The sequence below is a fragment of the Trichomycterus rosablanca genome, chromosome 4, assembly GCF_030014385.1.
Source record: "Trichomycterus rosablanca isolate fTriRos1 chromosome 4, fTriRos1.hap1, whole genome shotgun sequence".
In the NCBI taxonomy this organism is placed as follows: Eukaryota; Metazoa; Chordata; class Actinopteri; order Siluriformes; family Trichomycteridae; genus Trichomycterus; species Trichomycterus rosablanca.
Genome location: NC_085991.1, coordinates 1,052,111 through 1,072,585, shown reverse-complemented (window position 1 = coordinate 1,072,585; position 20,475 = coordinate 1,052,111). Strand labels below are relative to the sequence as shown.

The 20,475-nt window shown below is 39.8% G+C and overlaps 1 long non-coding RNA gene across 4 annotated transcripts in view; it reads right to left on the bottom strand.

The window, feature by feature from the left end:
- LOC134312074 (uncharacterized) overlaps positions 1 to 17,297 on the bottom strand; it is a 42,597-nt gene extending 25,300 nt beyond the window's left edge. For 2 of the 4 annotated variants that reach the window (XR_010011492.1, XR_010011495.1), the window contains exons 1-3: positions 17,095 to 17,297; positions 16,671 to 16,884; positions 12,420 to 12,482 (exon numbers count right to left, since the gene is read on the bottom strand). This is a non-coding gene — a long non-coding RNA (uncharacterized LOC134312074). The remainder of the gene's footprint in view (positions 1 to 12,419; positions 12,483 to 16,670; positions 16,885 to 17,094) is intronic. The other 2 variants (XR_010011494.1, XR_010011493.1) reach the window with 2 other exon arrangements.
- Positions 17,298 to 20,475: the final 3,178 nt, after the last annotated feature.

Here is a 20,475-nt window from a genome sequence, read left to right as displayed (position 1 = left end):
CACACACACACACACACACACACTAAATGAATAAAACTAAAAGTAATATACATGATAAGGGAACATGTAGGGTGTGTAGTGGCAGGTTTAGGGAATGAACATTTCCTTTAAGGGTTTTATTAATATATATTTTAATTTCTTGTTCTGTTGTCCACCATCAAGTGAGCTTTATATCACCAGTAGCGTGGAGGCTGCTGTCCAAGAAAAGTAGCTCCATCTTCTGCATCTTATCTATACGTGATCAGCAACAGACTTCTGTCAAGCTCTAATGTGCTGATTTTACCAAGGTGCTGAGGGCGACTGGGGTGAAGGATCTCTCCAGACAGTGGTCATAGGAGGGACGAGCCACCAACCAGACAGGACTTGCTGATCCCAGAGGATGTGAAGGCTGTGGCGTCTGGTACGGACCAACAGAAGATCTACTGTGTATCAAAGTGCAGATTATATCAATCCTTGTAATGGGCGGCACGGTGGCTCGGTAGATAGCAGTGTTGCCCCACAGCAAGAAAGTCCCGGGTTCGATTCCCAGGTGGAGCGGTCTGGGTCCTTTCTGTGTGGGTTTCCTCCGGGAGCTCCGGTTTCCTCCCACAGTACAAAGGCGTGTAAGTGAGGTGAACTAGAGATACTAAATTGTCCATGACTGTGTTTGATATTAAACTTGAACTGATGGATCTTGTGTAAGCAGTAACTACCTGTCCTGTCATGAGTGGAACCAAAGTGTAAAACATCACGTTATAATCCTAATAAAATAAATTAATAATCCTGGTGAATGTGGCACCACACACAGTGCATCCAACCCCTCTGTGCCAGTCAGAGTCCCCATGCAACTCCAGTCCACCGTACAGACATTGTCAGCTGGTCCAGTGAATCCTGTTTCTCCAAAGTACACAGTGTACAGAAAAAAGTAAAGGACCTGCTGCTAGTATTTGACTGCATATTAGGCGTGTGGTCATAATTTGTGAGCTCATCGCTGTATATATATATATATATATATGCTGATTTTAGTTCTGTGATAATCCTGATAGAATCAAATAAAAAATTAAAAACAATGACAAACAGAGTGAGGAAACGATAAACATCAATCACCTCCCACCTCGACTGCACCAGAATTGAGCGCAGCTTTGTGTTTGTGGAGCTTTTAAGAAGAAAAAACCCACAACAGAGCTGCTCAGGTGATGAGATATTACTAATGCTAAATGAAACAGAGCATCATGAAGATCTTTATTAACATTCTGTAAGGAGACTGACGCTGGACACGAGGTGCTGATGGAAACCAACATCCAGGCTGAAAATCTGAGTCTCCTCAGCAAAACGAAAAAAGCTTCACCTAAAGCTCGTCTGATTAACAGAGCTTTCGCTGATCCAGACTGCAGGATGGACGTGAATGTACACTATACAGCCAAAAGTATTCGGACACCGTGAGCTTATCGGACGCCCCATTTCAAAAACAAACTGTATTGAAACAGAGTGACGTCTGTGTGATCTTTTAGCTAGAACGACAGCCGCTCTTCTGAGAAGCTTCTCACAAGACTTTGGAGTGTGTCTGTGTATGGGAATTTGTGCCCGTTCAATCAAAAGATGACAACACTGATGCTGATGTTCCGGTTCATTCCAGAGCTGTTGAGTGCACCTGAGGTCAGGGCTCTGTGCAGGTAAACCCAGCTTTTTTTCACGTTTATATAGAGCACAGTCATGACAGAACAGGAAAGGGCCTTCCCTAAATGGGACAGTGGTAGCCTAGTGGGTAGAGCTTTGGGCTATCAACCGGAAGATTGGCGGTTCAAATCCAGGCATCCACTGTTGGGTCCTTGAGCAAGGCCCTTAACCCTGTCTGCTCCAGGGGCGCCGTAAGGTGGCTGGCCCTGCGCTCTGACCCCAGCTTCCAAACAAGCTGGGATATGTGAAGAAAGAATTTCATTGTACTGTACACCTGTATATGACAAATGAAGTATATCTTCTTCTTCTTAAATTCCCTTTATGTCATTGATTTATTACACCTGTTGTGTCTGAAACACACCAATTCAAAACTTAGAAGTGGTGTCCCAATACTTTTGTCCGTGCAGCCTGTGTACCCTTGCTGTGTGCTGACACGTATAACAGCGCAGCTTCTACATGCAGAACACTGGGCATCAGGAGCCGAGATCCTGTCACCCGAGACTGACAGCGGCATTACAGAGCGAGCGCTCGGCCGTGTGAGGCACAATGTAGCTGCTCTGTTATTCAGATATCAATCCACAAACACAAAAATCACAGCGCTCGGCTCGAGCTAAAGGTGAAGGACATCAAACACATTTGTTCTGAGCGTTTCTGCACACACGGCTGGAGATGATATCAATCACAGACAGTTTTATCACGGCTGCTCCATGTTTTCATATCTAAGGCACTTTGGAGAGGAGCTGAGAAGACGCCACTCACGGTCGACTGCTCGTAAAAAATGTTGTTTGTTGTGGTGTCAGTGGTGTCCATTAAATATCATCTTAAAATACATCCAGAATCAAGGGTCTGGTGTCCCAGTAAGATCTAGAGAGGCTCATCCATGCTTTTATCTCTAGTAGGGTGGACTACTGTAATGGTCTCTTAACTGGACTTCCCAAAAAGACCCTTAAACAGTTACAGCTCATTCAGAAGACGAAGAGAACAGAGCACATCAGTCCAGTTCTAAAATCTCTACACTGGCCTCTGGTTAGTTACAGAATAGAATTTAAAGTGCTGCTACTGGTCTATAAATCACTGAAGGGATTCGGCCCAGAATACATCTCAGAAATGTTTAGAGAATATAAACCCAGTAGATCTCTTAGATCCAGGGACTCAGGTCAGCTAATCGAACCCAGAGTCCAAACTAAACATGCTGAAGCAGCGTTTAGCTGTTACGCTGCATAGAACTGGAACAGACCGCCAGGAAATGTAGAAATGTTCAAATCCTGGTTAAAAACGTTTCTCTTTTCTTGTGCCTGTGATTGAGCTCTAAATATTTGCACTATATTAGTACTGCTCTTTAGCCTCAATGTTTTAAAATCTTTATTTTTATGTTGCACTTACCTTTTATAAGCTATTTTACTATATTTTCCTTTAGTTTTTCATGTTCTTAACTTTTAAAGCATTTTATCTCTCTTGTTTTAATGTCGTGTTCTTTTAATTGTAACTTTATTTGTAAAAAGCCTTTCTGAGGTTCTAGATCTCAGGAATGTTTAAATGCTTTTATTTTTTTCCTTATGTAAAGCACTTTAAATTGCCACTGTGTATGAAAGGTGCTTTATAAATAAACTTGCCTTGACTTGCCATCAACTGAGAAAAGTGAATCCTCTGGTGCTTTTGGTCTACAACAAGAGTTTATTCACTTGATTCGGGGTATCTCTGGATTTTAAAGTCCAGTGTACCTAAAAAGTGGGATTTTATTTTATTACATAGTTTGATTTTAACATAATAATAATTAGGTTTAAATGTTCCATTCATGTGGAGTCATGGTAGGAAGACTTTGACGTTTGTAAGAAACACAGGACTGTATTTTACATCCGCGGTAAAGGAAACGAAAACGGGTGTTCATTTTATGACAATCCAGATCATCATTTCATCCTACAATATCGGCCAAACAGCACTTTACTGTTTACAGATAATGACTCCCATTTGATCTTTTTATTCTTTATTTCTTTTTGAAAGTAAAATTGTGCCGCCGGGTGTAAAACGTTTGAAGGAAAAAATGAATTGAGTTAATAATTCATTTTGTTAATACGAATTCCGAACCTAAATATTAGCGACACAGTGTGAAGCACCGACCCTGCACACCAGCGTTTCTCCAGCAGGACTGATGGGTATCAAAAGACAGAAAACATTTACACTGATGACATTTAGCAAACAGTTTTATTCAAAGCAGCTTCCAAGTGTGGCCAAATACAATACAATACAATACAATACAAGTCATTAAGGCTTGAGGGCCTTGCTCAAGCATTGGTGGGACTTCCAATTACCAGTCCACTACCGTATCCACTGAGCTACGGCAGTCCAGGAAAGGATGGAGTGGGAGTCTGGCAGTGATGTTTTTAAACATTTATGAGCCTAAACAATTCAAATCAGTCGAAAGCACCAAACACGAGGATCCAAAATTTCTGATGGATCTGATGTGTGAGTATGAGAACGGGGGGAATCACTCATCTCAACAATCCTCATAGACAACAAAATCAACCAAAATAAGAGCGTATGAGTGAGCACCCTGTTGGTATGTGTGAGGAAACACAGCAGATTTGAACGTTTCTGAATGCAGGAAACTACTGAGCTTTTACGATTCGGCATCATTCATCAGCAGCTGCATGTAACTGATGTATTTTACTAAAACTGTACCAGGACCGCTGAAACGCCAAGAAATTCACCATCCTGATGGATCTAAATGACAAACCGGACACAGATCTGACCAGGTACCAGGACAGAAAGAATATTTCAGTATGATTGTGTCGTTTTTCTTTCAGAAAACAAACAGAAAACAGAATTGTTAATTAAAATACTAGTAATTAGTGACAGGATTGTGCCAAAGACGCATCCTGATAAATATCTAACCATCGATGCAAGTTTATTTATAAAGCGCCTTCAAAGACTTGAAGCATCGTCTAAGGCGCCGTACAATAAAATCAGAAATTTTTACAGATGGAAAAATCCAAATCTTTGCTAAATAAAAAATATTATTTGTGTTTTATGATTTTAGAATTTGGTTGAATGCGTCAATCACACACGTGATGTAGCAGGAGAATCTGAGAGATGATGGAGAAGTCGTTAATTACACACCTTCACACATTTAGCAGCTCAACATTAATCAGGTGGAGCGTTTGGGTGAATGAAATGAGCAAATAACTCTGTCAGACAGCAACCGGCACCAAATTCCTCAGGAGCAGGGTAGCGAGAAATGAAATGGCGGAATGGGTGTTCACAACGTCCACCATCTTGAGGAATATAAATATAAAACCTGACACAATCACACCTTTATTTAAACCACCACCAATGACCAGCTAACCAATTAAAACTCATAACAGTGGTAGTGATGACCTCAGAGTCACTAAACCACCGATTCTTTTCGTTTCGGAGGAGATAAAAACCAGAAGAATAAAAGAAAAGGGAAATGGAGGGGTAGGTGGAGCGAGGAGTGCACCGCGGCTGCCATTTTCTCAGCTCTGAGTAACACGTTTGTTCTTTTTGGACTGATCCGGGGTCAGATCCAAAGATCCGCTCGGGATTTGTGAGTGGCAGCACGGGCAACTCGGACTGATCTGAAACCCGAGGAGAATGATGTGGGTGAGAGCAGGGTGGGGACGGGAAGGTAACACGGCCCACCACGGGTACTGCATGTACTTTCAGTGATTTCAGGGTCCCTGTGGTCACAAATCGGATAAAACCTTCATACACTCAGATATTCAAACTTACATTTCACCAACACTTTCGAAAGCAAAGTGTCTTTAATGTTTGGGACGCGGCCGGCGGAGTCAATCATGCAAATGCTTCACATACTGAGAATTGTATGTAATAAATACAAAATAAAATTAAATGTTTTTATATTAATACTACTATTTACTACACCTGAGTAGAATCTAACATTAAAATCAAGCCAACATGCTCATTATTATTATTATTATTATTGTTGGTGCACATTTAAAACACATCAAAGTCTACATTTAGTTTATTGTAATATTATCTAATAATTATTATTACTATAAGTATTATTTAGTATTAATAAAATAATGTATTATTAGTAGCAACATTATAATTTGTTGTTTTTATTATTTTAAAATGTAATAAAACAGGTTAAGTAGACTTTTAAATGAATAACAGTAATACATAACATTTAACTATCAGTGCACTCAGCAGTAGGTCATAAAAATACAGTTAAATAAATAAAAGTTATATTAAATAAAATGATGCATGTTGCTGTAGAGCAATTGAGGCTCAGTTTAATAAAAAAAACACAAAAATAATACTGAGGGAAACAAAATTATCAAAATACATTAACAAATCTGTATTCTTTTATGGAGAAAAAAGAAGAATTTAAATAAAACTTTAAAAAAAAAAAAAAAAAAAAAAATTACAATTACAAAATTTAAAACATAAAGTTTTTCATTTCATGTACACAGAAAATTACAAAAACCAAACAGTAACTACGACAAATAAGAAACTATAAACACATAATTCTGGAAAAGCGTCCCACCTCATTTAAATAGTAATAAAATAAAAATACTTAATAATATTGTAGCTACAAGAGCAGAAAAAGAAATGTTTTAAATTTCACAGAAATTAAAATATAAAACTAGAAATAAAAGATAAAATATATATAAAAATATTTAACAGAAGTAAATAAAGAGAGTAACGTACTGAACAGAAAAACTTACTTACACAATCACACAGGAAAAAGCAAAACTTTTGTACTGTCAGCATTTTCAGAGCTTCCCAGATCCACCAGATAAAAAAATTAAAGAAAAGAATTAAAAAAAAGAATATGTGTAAATAAAAATAATAATGAAAATAAAGATGTAGAGTCTGAAATGTGTCGTTCCTGTGTCGTCAGATTTTACATTCAGTTCTCACAGAGGAAAAAGTTCTGAAGGATCTACGTTTCATTTCCACAGATGAATTTCATTCTGAATCTCTAATCACTTTAAAATGAGAAGAAAAAGTAAATAATTAAAATAAATAAAAAGGTCAGAGTTCATTGATCTGCTTGGCAACAGAAACGGATAAAAACGTCTAGACGGGTCAAGGTGCACGGCGTCGCTGCCCCGACGGCCTCGTGCTACATTTCCACTGTCCTACTGCGGACAATGTTTCCGGAAGGAGGGGTCAGCGGTGGCCAAGTGCGCACTCTGGAGGGGGGTACGTGTGTGCAGGGGCAGTGGGGGTCAGCGTTCCTTACTCGGCTAATCAAAGGTTTCAGAGGGCAACGGGGCCAAAGATAAAGGGCAGAGTTGTGTGTGTCCGCTGTGCTTTGTCTCCATTCAGAGCACTGAGACGAGTTTCCGCCCGAGCTGACATTTCACACACACACACACACACACACACAGAGAGAGAGAGAGAGAGCTATGCCACCTGGGGCCTTCCCAACCCAAAAAGGACAGGCGTGGACTCAGCGCACCTCCTCTCTCCTCCCTCTCTCAGTTGGTTTGGTGGGTGTTTAAACAGACGTGCAGGACAGACACAGCAAACACACACAAAGCTCCTCACAGTCCTCATGCTAATCTTAACCTGTGTGTGTGTGTGTGTGTGTGTGTGTGTGTGTGTGTGTGAGTAAGTGAGTGAAAGAGAGAGAGAGAGAGAGAGAGAGAGAGAGAGAGAGAGAGAGAGAGAGAGGAAAGTTTTCACCCTCAGATAGAAAGTAATTAATGTCCATCTCTGTCGTGTCTGAAGGAGGAAATAAACTAATGATTAAATCCTCGTGATTTGTGGATTCATTTTCTAATTTTACTTCCTGTTCGTTTCTACACAGCCTGTCCAGGACGCCAGTCCATCACACTGCATCACACACTCTCGCATTCACTGAATTCGGAGTGTTTTGAAAGGTGGGAGGACACACAGGTGGACACTGATATAACATGAGCAGAAAGAAAAGAAATGAACCCAGGACCCCGGAAGACACGTTGCTGGGAGGCACCCACACTACCAGCACCACCATGGTTCCTCCCTTTAATGGTGTGAAAGATTCTCTTCACTTCATCACATGCAGGTGGACTGATCACCTCATCCAGAGGGTCAGCAGGAAGGAAGCATCAATACAGTAAAAACACCCAACACACACGTACATACACACACACCTACACGCCTACACACACACAGCATCATGTTGTAGCCTAATAAAATAACAGAATCACAAAGGTGTTCCAGTTTCTATGTATGTATACGTGTATATGTATGCATATACTATTATGTATAAATTATACACCGATCAGCCATAACATTCTGAGCACTGAAGTGAATAACACTGATTATCTCTTCATCACGGCACCTGTTAGTGGGGGGGATATATTAGGCAGCAGGTGAACATTTCGTCCTCAAAGTTGATGTTAGAAGCAGGAAAAATGGACGAGCGTGAGGATCTGAGCCAGTTTGACGAGGGCCAGATTGTGATGGCTAGACGACCGGGTCTGAGCATCTCCAAAACTGCAGCTCTTGTGGGGTGTGTCCCGGTCTGCAGTGGTCAGTATCTTTCAAAAGTGGTAAACCGGCGACAGGGTCATGGGTGGCCAAGGCTCATTGATGCACGTGAGGGGCGATCCAACAGACGAGCTCCTGTAGCTCAGACTGCTAAAGGAGTTCATGCTGGTTCTGATAGAAAGGTGTCAGAATACACAGAGCAGCACAGTTGCAGGGCTGTTTTGGCAGCAAAAGGGGGACCAACACAATATTAGGAAGGTGGTCATAAAGTTATGCCTAATCAGTGTACATGTTATTATACTGTACATTATACTGTATTTAATTCCATATTTGTATTTAGCAAAGCCCCTCTGTGCCCCGTCCTTATTGTGTTTTAAATTTGTTTATGGTTGAGCAATATATGTTTGCAATTTGGAGAGTTATGTCTGTCTGTCTGTCTGTCTGTCTGTCTGTCTGCATGAGACGGGATCTGTATCTGCTCATCAAGAATCAAAAACAGAGAAGAGAATCTGTATGAGATGTTAGAAATAAGAAATTATTTTAGAATCCATTTAAAACTGCTGTATTTACTGTCCCCGCATTCCTGTTATTGTGTTCAGTATAATAATAATAATAATAATTATAATAATAATAATAATAATAATAATAATAATAATAATAATAATAATAAGCAGCCTCGGCTTCAGAAGCTGTTTTCAGATCCTTCAGTGAAAGTGCAGCACGTTTCATTAAAACAACCAAAACATTGGAAATTATATTAATTGATTGACACTGGCTGATCAGAAAGTGACAGAATCAATTAGTGAATCAGCAACTGGCTGATCAATCAGTAAAGTAACAAGCCTACCTATCCAGTGTAAAGTTTGGTTTTTTATCTGTAGAGCTGTTGATAACTAAATAAATAAAAGTAGCTTTTAATATTGAGTTGAGACCTTTGGAGCGTGTGCATCATGTCAGTTATTCATCAGCTCCGGTTTGATGTTCCTCCACACAACATAAGTCGGAGCGCTGGATTATCATTACATCTCTATTTTCTCCAGCGTTTCTTTATTTATATTCATGTTTTGTGTTTTTATGTTTTAGAGGATCATCATTTCCTCCCTGGTTTCACTTCCTGGGGCTTGTTTTGTTTGTTGTTCTTGTCTGAATTTGTTCAAATGGAAAGCCTGTATGTGATGAAGTGTTCATGGATCCATGAATACATGTATGTACACAACACGGCCAAACGTCTGTGGACACCTGACCATGAGCTTTGTAGAACATGCTGTTCCAATTATACAATCATTAATGATGCCACTATTGCAGCTATAGTCACCAGTCTTTTGGAAAGGCTGTCCACAATGTTTTTGATGTTTATGTGTGGGGATTTGTGACCAATCCATCAAAAGAGCATTCCCGAAGTCAGACACTGATGTTTGATGAGAAGTATCACAATCAGTGTTCTGATTCTAATGGGGTTAATAGTGTATATACTCAGTTCTCCTCGATTTGATTTGCTGATGAAAGTGTGAAATTCGATTCCTCTGTTTGGTTCCATTTCTTTTTTCCTTCCTTCTTAAAGTCTTTCCAGCCCTGGAGAAGGAGGAGGGCTGGTGGTGTAGGTGGGATGGGAGACTGGAAGCACGGGATCAGCTCATTTTCTCGAGGAAATTAGCAAATAAATGAGAAGATGAGAGCGTGACAGTGAGTGAGATCAGGGTCGTCACTAATGAGGGACTGGGTGACCCCTGCTATTCAGCGGCTCGTTCCTCTCTGCGCTGGAGGTTAATCCTCTTTAGGCTCTAATTGATAGGAGATAAGGTGACGGTGCGGTCGAGGTCGTGTTTGGTCTGAACCTGAAGCTCTGTGTGCTGAAACGTGAAATTGATATGGGGCAGGTTTGTGTGTTCGGGTTGGGCTCGGGCTTATCGAAGGGCGCAGTGCTAATGCAGTGTTTGTGAAGTGATTTGAGTGGCGAGGCTTTAATCGCTCGTTCCGTGTTTCCAGCTGTCAACACCCGCTTTAGCAAGTCGGCATCGGAGAGGAAAAGCGACTGGCGCGGTGTTAATGAGTTTAAACAATGAGAGAGTGTTAGATATTTGATAGAGTCTGTAAGGTTCTCATGTTAAATCTGTGGAATGTGGATTAGATCTCAGGAGACGACAGGTGATGAGGACTGAGTTAACCAGGTGTGTGACTCCTGAAGGACACGCTGAACTTTTGAAATGCAAATGCTTAGAGTTTCTACTCCTGACTGACTTCATTTAATCCAAAAGCTTTTGTGAGGTCAGGCGCTGATGCTGGATATCAAGACCTGGTTTATAATCGACATTCCAATTCATTCCAGAGGTGTTCAGTAAGGTTGAGGTCAGGGCTCTGTGAGTACCACAGTCCTCTGGGTTTGCATACCTGTGAGAACCAGCCCGCTTTCCAGATGCTGCAACACATCTGCTTCAATTAAACTGGGAACTGGGAGTTGTGCCTGATTCACACACGAAACAAAATTGTAACGCATTCCTGCACTGACACACTCTTCCACTCATTCTATTGATTTGTAAACTGGCAGATTGATTGGTGACCCTACTGCTCTGGTGCCCCAGGCAACTGGGTCCTGCTAGTTCGGTTACTACAGATACTATACTCGCTGCATCAACTCAGGGAAGGATGCTGGATCAGCTCCTGAACATCGTGGATGATGCTTCTCACCCGCTCCACAACAGCCTAATCAACCTTCAGCTCCCAGCTGATACCTCCACCCAGAAACAAGGAGCGCAGCAGAAGGTCATTCATACCTGCTGCTATAAGACCTAATAACTCCTCCACCACATGTTGTATCAGGCTATAGGAACAATGACAGCACACATTTTTTGTTGTGACCTTGCAACAGAAGCTGCTCTGTTAGATTATTATTAATATTACAACAAACTGAAGCACACAGCATTTGGGGACTCGTTTTGGGCCCCTGATATAACAACTATCAGAATAATACAGAGACTCCAAATGTCTCCAAATAAGTGTAGACCAGGTCTTACAAGCATCCCAGAGTTAAACCACACGCCAGTGAAACAGGATTTGGTGTATTTTAGACTTCTGAGGGCCACTGCTGCTCCAAGATTCTCTTCTGCTTCAGCCTGAACAATCGGTGGGATTTTTTCGGCATAAAGATCCAGAACAGATCATACCCTGGAACATCTCCTTAATATTAAAAATACCCTGGGATGTAGGAACCAAGTGTAGAGAACAATCTATAAAGTAAATCTAAAGAGTCCCAGACTCCCTTAAACCTCTTCTGTGACATTGCCAAGTTTTGAATGGCTGCATAGGTAGATCGTAGCTGGCAAAATACGTTTCTACACAGTCTGCACCAGCGTCTTTATTAAACATGAATCATTAGGTTTTTTAACTCTGCACACCTAGACGAACTACAGTTTTAGTAAACTGAACATTACAGTTGTAGAATCGTAGGGGACCTCGACATCTTTTCACCTTGCTAAATGTAACGGTAACGCAGGTTTAAAGCTAATAATCTACTGGAACAGTGTGTACTTCAGTCACTGAAGCACTGAAGAACTGGACAATGATCCTTTACACACACACACAGGCATTGTTTTCAGCGGGGTACATTAACAAGCTTCACACACAGTAAAGCATAAATCAAAATAAAGCCGAATCACTTAAATTAAATTAAAATTATAACAATTCAAAACTTTGAGAATAATAAACTGTTATTAATTACAACCACACAATCAGAGATAAACACCACAACAAACCCACACGTAAGCATCGTGAGCACATCAAACCTCAGCACTTTTTAACCTGCAGCATGTTAATATGAAGCTCAGGGGCAGATGGTTCTTTTAATACATTTAATAATTGGGGATTTTTATTTCATATGCTGCTCCTCTCATCTTCATAAAATGTGAAAGTGATGTGAAATGCACTCTTGATTACTGACTAAAGATTCTCTTACACAGTTGTTAATTGATGAATAAAAGGTTCTCATCTCAGTTTGGCTGAACATGATTTATACGCTTCACTTATTAGCATGAGGACAGTTACATATAAGAAGAAGAATATTTAGATATTTAGTTTTTTTTCTCTTCTTCAATAGTAGCTGAATGTGGTGGTCACTCACATTTACATTCTCACTTACTCATTTGCTTACATTTATCTTAATGGTACTTTTTAAGCTTATTACAATGTCCATGTTAATATAAAATCATTAAGTTTATGTGACTCCTGCTCGGTTTGGAGCTACTCATGTCTGAAGTAATGAGCTGGTTCCTCTGATTGACTGAACATGACTTGGTTTTACTCACCTCTGAATGTGGCTGTAAGGACTGTAGGTAACATCAGAAACGTCCTGAATGTCACACACCGGCCTGCAAATAACAAAGAACGTGTGATCACAAATCTATCCTGATCAGGGCCGTGGTGGTTCCAGTGCCATCCAAAACCGACTGGTTACAAAGCAGGAATACACGCTAAACAGAACAGCTGATCCACCTTCTGCATGTTTTTTGGAGGTTGAAAGAAACCAGAGTACCCAGAGGAAACTGCGAGAACATGCCAAACACCGTAATAACACACGTTTAAATACTTCATGTACAGTATATATGTATATTCAATGTATTTATTGTTGGTTAATTGATTAATTGAGTCACATTTGTTATGCATTTAAAAAATCTGCTTTCAGTTATCTTTGGGTAACACGACTGAACACAAAAATAATATAAGCTTATTTCTTATTATCATTCAACATTAAACAATAAAATACATAATGCGTTTAAAAAGGTTTCTTAAATATATTAAAACTTAAAATATCAGAAAAATGGATTAAACCTATCATGTTTTGCCAGTTATGTAACATCATCTAAATTCACAAACCACACTAAAATAAATTAAAACTTTTAAATAAGCAAAAGTGATTTGCTCAAGAAAAACGACATGATTTTTTTCATTTCCAAACAATTAATCGTTAGAAAGTTTAGAACAACATTTTTATTAATCTCATAACTTTCGGTTATTCACAGTGTTAACAGACTGTTTTATTGTTAATAATTGTTAAAGTTAATAATTGTATCATTTCTATCTGCTGTTTGTAACTGTGCAGTAAATTTCTGAAGGTACAGAGAAGATTTTGTGTATCAGTGAAATAAAACAACATTCTCTCTCCTGCTGAGTCAGAACTTTACTAGATATCTCTAATCACGCTATTTAAAAAATCCTTAAATGTTCTTTATCTCGTCATGATATTAAATATTATGTCAGCATTTATAAACACGGTGCATTAAATAAATGGAATCCAATACTGTAGAACTGTAAATATGAAATGAATTAAAACTCTTCAGTCTTTTCTCACTAAATTAATAAATAAAATAAATGAATAATTTCTGATGTGGAGGGAAGAGAGTCGGTCACATGACTCAAGTGTTTACAAACAGAAGCTGAGCTTGAAAGTGTAAACACGCACACACACACACACACACACACACACACACACACACACACTCATGCAGCATCTCTTCATGACTATTACCAACTTGAGTAAATTTAGTAAAAATGAAAACTATGTTACATATTCAGTACTGTTTATTATCCCAAAATAAACTTGCATGCTTTATCATGGTTTCATTCTATTTTAATCACATTTATGCTTCATTAGTTAATAAAACAATTGAACTGTAATGCAGGGAATCATGAGGCGTATTTATACCTGTCTGATACTGGAATACCAAATAATAATGTACTTATTCTTAGCATTTATTTCTGTTTACTATCAGCATTTAAAAGCTTAGCTTTTGTTTTATTTCATTTCACATGTAAAATGTAGGCTTATAAAATAATATAAAAAGCAAAACTTTTTTTGGTTCCTAAACTGGTTAAATATAATAAATGATCGGGCAGTAATAATGTAATAATAATAGAAATTAAGGTCTGTATCTTTATACAAGATTTTAGATATCCAGAGTTACTTTACAAGCGACTGTAAGAGCAGAATCAACATCATATATTTAAAAAAGAAGCATTAACATAGTAAATAAAGAAAATAATATAGAAAATTCATGGAGGAAACCAGACATATCAAACAGCAAAGAAAAACTAGTTAAATTGGTCTAGACTAGGTGTAAAATAAAATCAAACAACAATAAAATCACAGCGTGTGTTACAGCTTGACCGAAACAAACCACTTATATACTTTTATATCAATTAATTCTGGGAAAAAATGAATTTATAGCATCATTTACTTTTTGGTTCTATTATTAAATTATTTAAGAAGTATTTTTCTATAATAGTAATAGAGTAATAGAGACTCAGTAGTGTATGATATTTTACATAATAAATTAGCACTGTGTCGGTAGATCAATGTACTAAACGATGGTGGTTATTACAGTGATTATGCTAAAAATACTTTTATTAAAATATAGTAACACTGCCACACATTTTCTGCACTAAATACAGGAGTTGTAAAACGACCAGAATTAAAAAAAACAGCACGACAGAAATATATCTGAATTAAATGATAACGAGACATGATCACATAGTTCAACTGGTCCTATATAAGAGCAATAATGAAGAACTCAGAGAGACTGAGATCTGTGATGTACACCAACCCACACACACACACACAAGCCAGCACATAGCGCCTCCATAGAACTGATCAGCTAATGCAATTGTTTCACTACTACAGATGCGGTGGGTAAAATCAGTACAAGGTAAGTTAAAAAATACTAGAGGAATCCGTTTTACTCTCGACCCCACAGCGCTGGTGGATAATCCACTGAGTTCCACGTGTTTGTGTTGGAGAAATGCTGAGCTGTCAGAACTGACTGAGAGGATGTAAACATGATCAGCAGGTGAGCCTGGACCTGCATCTTTACACACAAGGTTTTGTTCTGGAGCTGAAGCAGTTCTTTGTCTCTATCCAGTCTCTTTATTCGGGATAGACGCGATCTCGCTATGCTGATAATAAAGATCGGTCAGTTTCAGCTGTTTGATTACATTAAATTGTTTGACTTTTAGCACGGTAACATCATGACTAACATCTCAGAAGCCACAGTGAAGGCCCTTGGTCTAAAACTTAATGCTGCTTAATCCTTATTTAACAAATGTGTTGTTGACGTCCTGACGGCACAGTCCATTCTGACCGCTGTGTTCAGACGATGCATGACTTCTTTTAATCCCTAAGATCACTCACAGCTCATCTGGTGGACGGATTTTTTCGTTTATTGTCCCTAAAACCTGTAGGTGTCTTCAGAGGTTATTAGGAACGCTCTATAGCTTAATTACTGTTTTTAAATCCAGATAAAAAATTATATAGTACAGCCTGGCCTGTGGGCAGCTCTTATCATTAAATGCACCATTCGCTGTGTGTAATCACTTTGATCAATTTTAATAAAGCAATGATTGTACACATTTCATTAACATGTTTGAACATTGTTCTATGTTGTGTTATATGTATGTAATAACATGTTATTATTATTATATGTAATAATAAATCCACCAAATCCTGTTCTGAGTCTCGCCTTATTTTGGACCACTGTTGGTGGCTCACACGTACAAAATCAATCAAAAACCAGCAGATCCAAAAAAAAAACACGTCCCATGCACTTATTTAAAGCCCTTTTTAAATAAAGTGCCTATGCTGTGTTCTAAAGACAGCACACACACACACACACACACACACTATGATCCACAGCCTACACACTTACAGCGCCTCCTCACACACCACATGGTAATAACCAGGGTTTTTCACATCGAGCTGGCCTGAGTCTCATAACTGATATTGATATACTGTAGAGTGAGTGGTTTCTTTGCAGCTTCCAAATACATGCGATGCAGAAGGTGGATTGGATGTAAATGACTGTTTCTCTGACCTGGGTGTATTTCTGAACCGCGTCTATTGTAGCCAAACGGCCCCAGACTGAACAAAACCCTGACCAGAATAATAGGGTTAGTGAAAATGACTGAATGAACAAACATTCCAGTAGGTGTATTAGGTACAACTGCACAGTACAGGATGCCAATCCAACTACTCACTTACACCTGGTAGTTGCATTCTTATCTTAAAGGGATCTTAGTTATCTTATAGTTCCTTAGTTATTTAGAGCAGCCAATCCAGTGTTTTTGCATCTGGATGGAACCCAGATGGACCCTCCTCATGCATGCAGAGGGTGGATTGGATGTGAATGACTGTTCCTCTGTCCTGAATGAACAAACATTCCAGTAGGTGTATTAGGTACAACTGCCTACAGTCTAGCCATTATTGTGTGTAACTAACTCCTTCATCCTGGTCAGGTTCCTGGTGGGTGCTTTGCCCCCCTCTACCCAACTACTCGCTTACACCTGGTGGTTATTTAGAGCAGCCAATGCATCTGGGTGTTGTTTGAAAACTGGAGCAACTGGAGGGAACCCAGATGGACCCTCCTCAAGTGACCTGAGATGAGAATCGATCCCTGGTCTGCAACGACCCATGTCGCCGTGTGGCACCCGGTCTACCAGCGGCACCACCGTGTCCAAAATATATGTCAGAAAGCATTCTTGAATGCATTTATAATAATAACATTCACCTGTAGTAGTTTCGCCTCGAATGAATGAATGAATGAATGAATGAATGAATGGCGGTCACGTGATCCGTGGTTCATCACCTGCGCTGGTCAGTGGGTTGTCGCGTGCGTCAGCGCGAGCGCTCACGAGAGGTGTCGGCTGAAGTTTGAAAGTTGCAAGTGACTGCGTTGCTAAGCAACCGCATCCTGCGACGGTTAAAACCGTTAAAATTGAGGTCTGTGAGGAAAAATGTATAGAAATAAAACGCACAAATTCAGTCAGATTCTATTAAATAGTACTATATAAATCATCTCCGTATTAATTCTTACGTTTATTTTTGATATAGCAGCTGTGCTAACACCAAAACAGTCCGGGTTCCCTCACAGAAATCAGACTACACACTACACTATACACACCGCTCTCTCTCTCTCTCTCTCTCTCACCTACCTGTGCTTTAACCAAGCGTCCGCTCGAGGATTGACCCTCAATAAAACTTTAAAACAGGTATTCAGCGCAAAATATCATCGCTAAACACGTCAGATTTGTAGTAAAGCTGCCGTTTTGTGAATAAGTGTAAAGTTCAGCCGAGTGTACTAAGTCCACGGGCGACACACATTTCTTCTCAGTTTCTCTCAGACGCTCTCCAGACGCTCTGTGCACACTGTCTGCGCGCGCACGCGGCCGTTCACGAGCACACGAGAGCGCGCAACAGACTCACACAAAACCAAAAGCATCCCAAAGTACAAACGTTTTACCACAAATATCCACATAACTTCTTATAAAAACAAAGATTCTGCAGCATTAACGTTTTGTTTGTTTATTAGGATTTTAACGTCATGTTTTACACGTTGGTTGCAGAGGTGGAAAGTAAGAATTACATTTACTCGTGTTACTGTAATTGAGTAGTTTTTTGTGTACTTGTACTTTTTGAAGTAGATTTTACAACCAGTAATTTTACTTTTACTTAAGTATGTTTTGTATTAAGAATTGTAATTCGCAAAATTTAAATAACATCCGTTACTGAGTAAAATAAACGCTAAATAATTGCATCTAGTGAAAAGTCACATTTAGTGAAAGCCACAACACTTGTAACCATGACTTGTTTTGAGTTTTGAGATCTGCAGGATGATTGTTGTTTGGTTTTTGTTGGTGATGAAAAGAAGGCTGCTCTATAGAATCCACAATTTATGCCAGCTTCAGTGGTTATACAGTTTGATCAAGTTTTATGGAATGTTCTGTACTAAAATAACACATTACACATCCCTAAATGCTTTAAATGTCGTATCAACATGTTTTTTTCTATTATATTTTTAATTAAAAACAACTATTGTGTCCACGTGTCTTGTGTGCATTACACAGGAGATACCCGCCCTCCTTCTGTTAAAAAAGTAACTAAGTAACGTTTAATTTGAGTACATTTTAAATGAGTTACTTTTTACTTGAGTAGATTTTCAGACTAGTAATTACTCGTACTTAAATACAATATTTTAGTACTCGTTCCACCTCTAAACGGTAGTTACACAAAGTTAATCAGGTCACAAGGTTATATCGAACACAGTCATGGACAATTTAGTGTCTCCAATTCACCTCACTTGCAAGTCTTTGGACTGTGGGAGGAAACTCAGGCGGACACGGGGAGAACATGCAAACCACACAGAAAGGACCCGGACCGCCCCACCTGGGGATCGAACTCAGGACCTTCTTGCTGTGAGGCGACAGTGCTACCCACTTAGCCACCGTGCCACCGTGCCGCCCTGCAGCACTAACTAGGAAAAGTCTGGCTTCAAGGCGGCACACTCCACAGAAACAGCTCTTGTGTTGATCACTGAGAAGCTCCATGCAGTCAAAGCAGCTAAACTGTCATCGGTCCTCATTCTTCTTGACCTCTCTGCAGCCTTTGACACAGTAAATCACAGCATTCTCTTGTCCAGTCTCTCCAACCTTGGAGTAACTAGTTCGGTATGGCAATGGATGGCCTCCTACCTGGAAGGGTGCTCTTAACAAGTGCCATGGAGGGGATCTATATCCCCTTCATGCACTCTCTCAACTGGTGTCCCCAGGGCTCTGTGCTTGGCCCACTTCTATTCTCTTATCTACACCTGCTCTCTTGGTAAGGTCACAGCCCCCCATGGCTTCTCCTACCACTCCTATGCAGATGATACTCAGCTCATTCTATCTTTTCCTCCTTCAGAGACACATGTCTCTGTCTCATAGTGGATGTCAGCTCATCATCTAAAACTTAATCCCAGCAAGACAGAGCTGTTACTTATTCCTGGAGATCAATCTCCAACCCATGACCTATACTATACCTATCTCTCTTGATGACTCCCAGATCAGACCATCTGATAATGTACAAAACCTTGGTGTTGTCCTGGATAACCAGCTGACCAACATGACAAGATCATGCCGGTAGAGTGAGGTAATGTTCACTATGGAGGCACTTTTGTAAGTCGGCCTGGATAAGGGTGTCTGCTAAATGCCGAAAATGTAAATGTATATCAACCAAGTACAAGCACACCTGATTCCACCTGTTTAATCAGTTAGTCTTGGTCTGCCTGACTAACACCTGACTAGTTGTGTCAGCTACAGATTTGGCTCGTCTTGATCAACATCTCAGGACAAAAGGAAGACCGGTATCAAGGCCTCTCTTTGTACTGGCATCCAGGAAAGAACGCCAATCCATTGCAGGGCTTTGGTCTGTTTGTTCATCAGGATTTTAACGTCATGTTTTACACTTTCGGTTACATTCATGACAGGAAACGGTAGTTTATCTTCACAAAAGTTTCTTCAGTTCACAAGGTTATATTGAACACAGTCATGGACAATTTTGTATCTCCAATTTACCTCACTTGCATGTTTTTGGACTGTGGGAGGAAACCGGAGCACCCGGAGTAAACCCACGCAGGCACGGGGAGAACATGCAAACTCCACACAGAAAGGACCCAGACCGCCCCACCTGGGGATCGAACCTAGGACCTTCTTGCTGTGAGGCGACAGTGCTACCCACTTAGAAACCGTGCCGCCTGCAGGGCTTTGGTCGCTCCACCACACTCAAGCATAGCCAGTCGTGTCTGTGTAGATGCCTGGTGGTCGATAGCACCACTGAGATTCAAACCCATATCTAAGTGGTGCTGTGCTAGCATAATACGCCGCAGCACCAACCAAGATGCGGTCAGTGAAAATAAATAAATGAATTAAATAGACGCGGCCAATTTCTTGTACACAGTGATGATGTACTGTAGGTGTTGGGTAGCTTTGTTCCTTGAATACATTAATGAAATGATGTGTTACGAAATTGTATTTTGTATTTTTTTTTTGCTTTCAGTGTGTTGGTGGTGTGAAAAAGTATTTGCCCCCTCTAATCCAAGTGTTTTCTAGAGCTTCATACACTGTATAAACAAATGTATTGGTATGCCCCTTCTAATTGTTGAATTCAAGTGTTTCAGCCACAACAATTACTAACTGGTGTAGTTAATCAATTATAGAAGGGAAATAATATGCTTCCAACCTTGCAGCAACAGTTTAGGAAAGGCCCTTTCCTGTTCCAGCAAGATTGTGACCCTCTGGTATCACACAGGCACAAATTCCCACAGACATAATTCAAAGTCTTGTGAGAAGCCTCCACAGAAGAGTTGCTGCTTAATACTATTTGTTTTTAAAATAGGATGTCCAACAAGCTCATGCTCAGGTGTCCAAATACTTTTGACCATACAGTTTACAACCCCTCTACCACCGGCTACCCATAATGCAGTGCGCGGTCTCGCCATGTTTGTTTCTCGTTTTAATGCAGACGTTAAATGGTACACTACAGAGTCCTGAAATATTAAA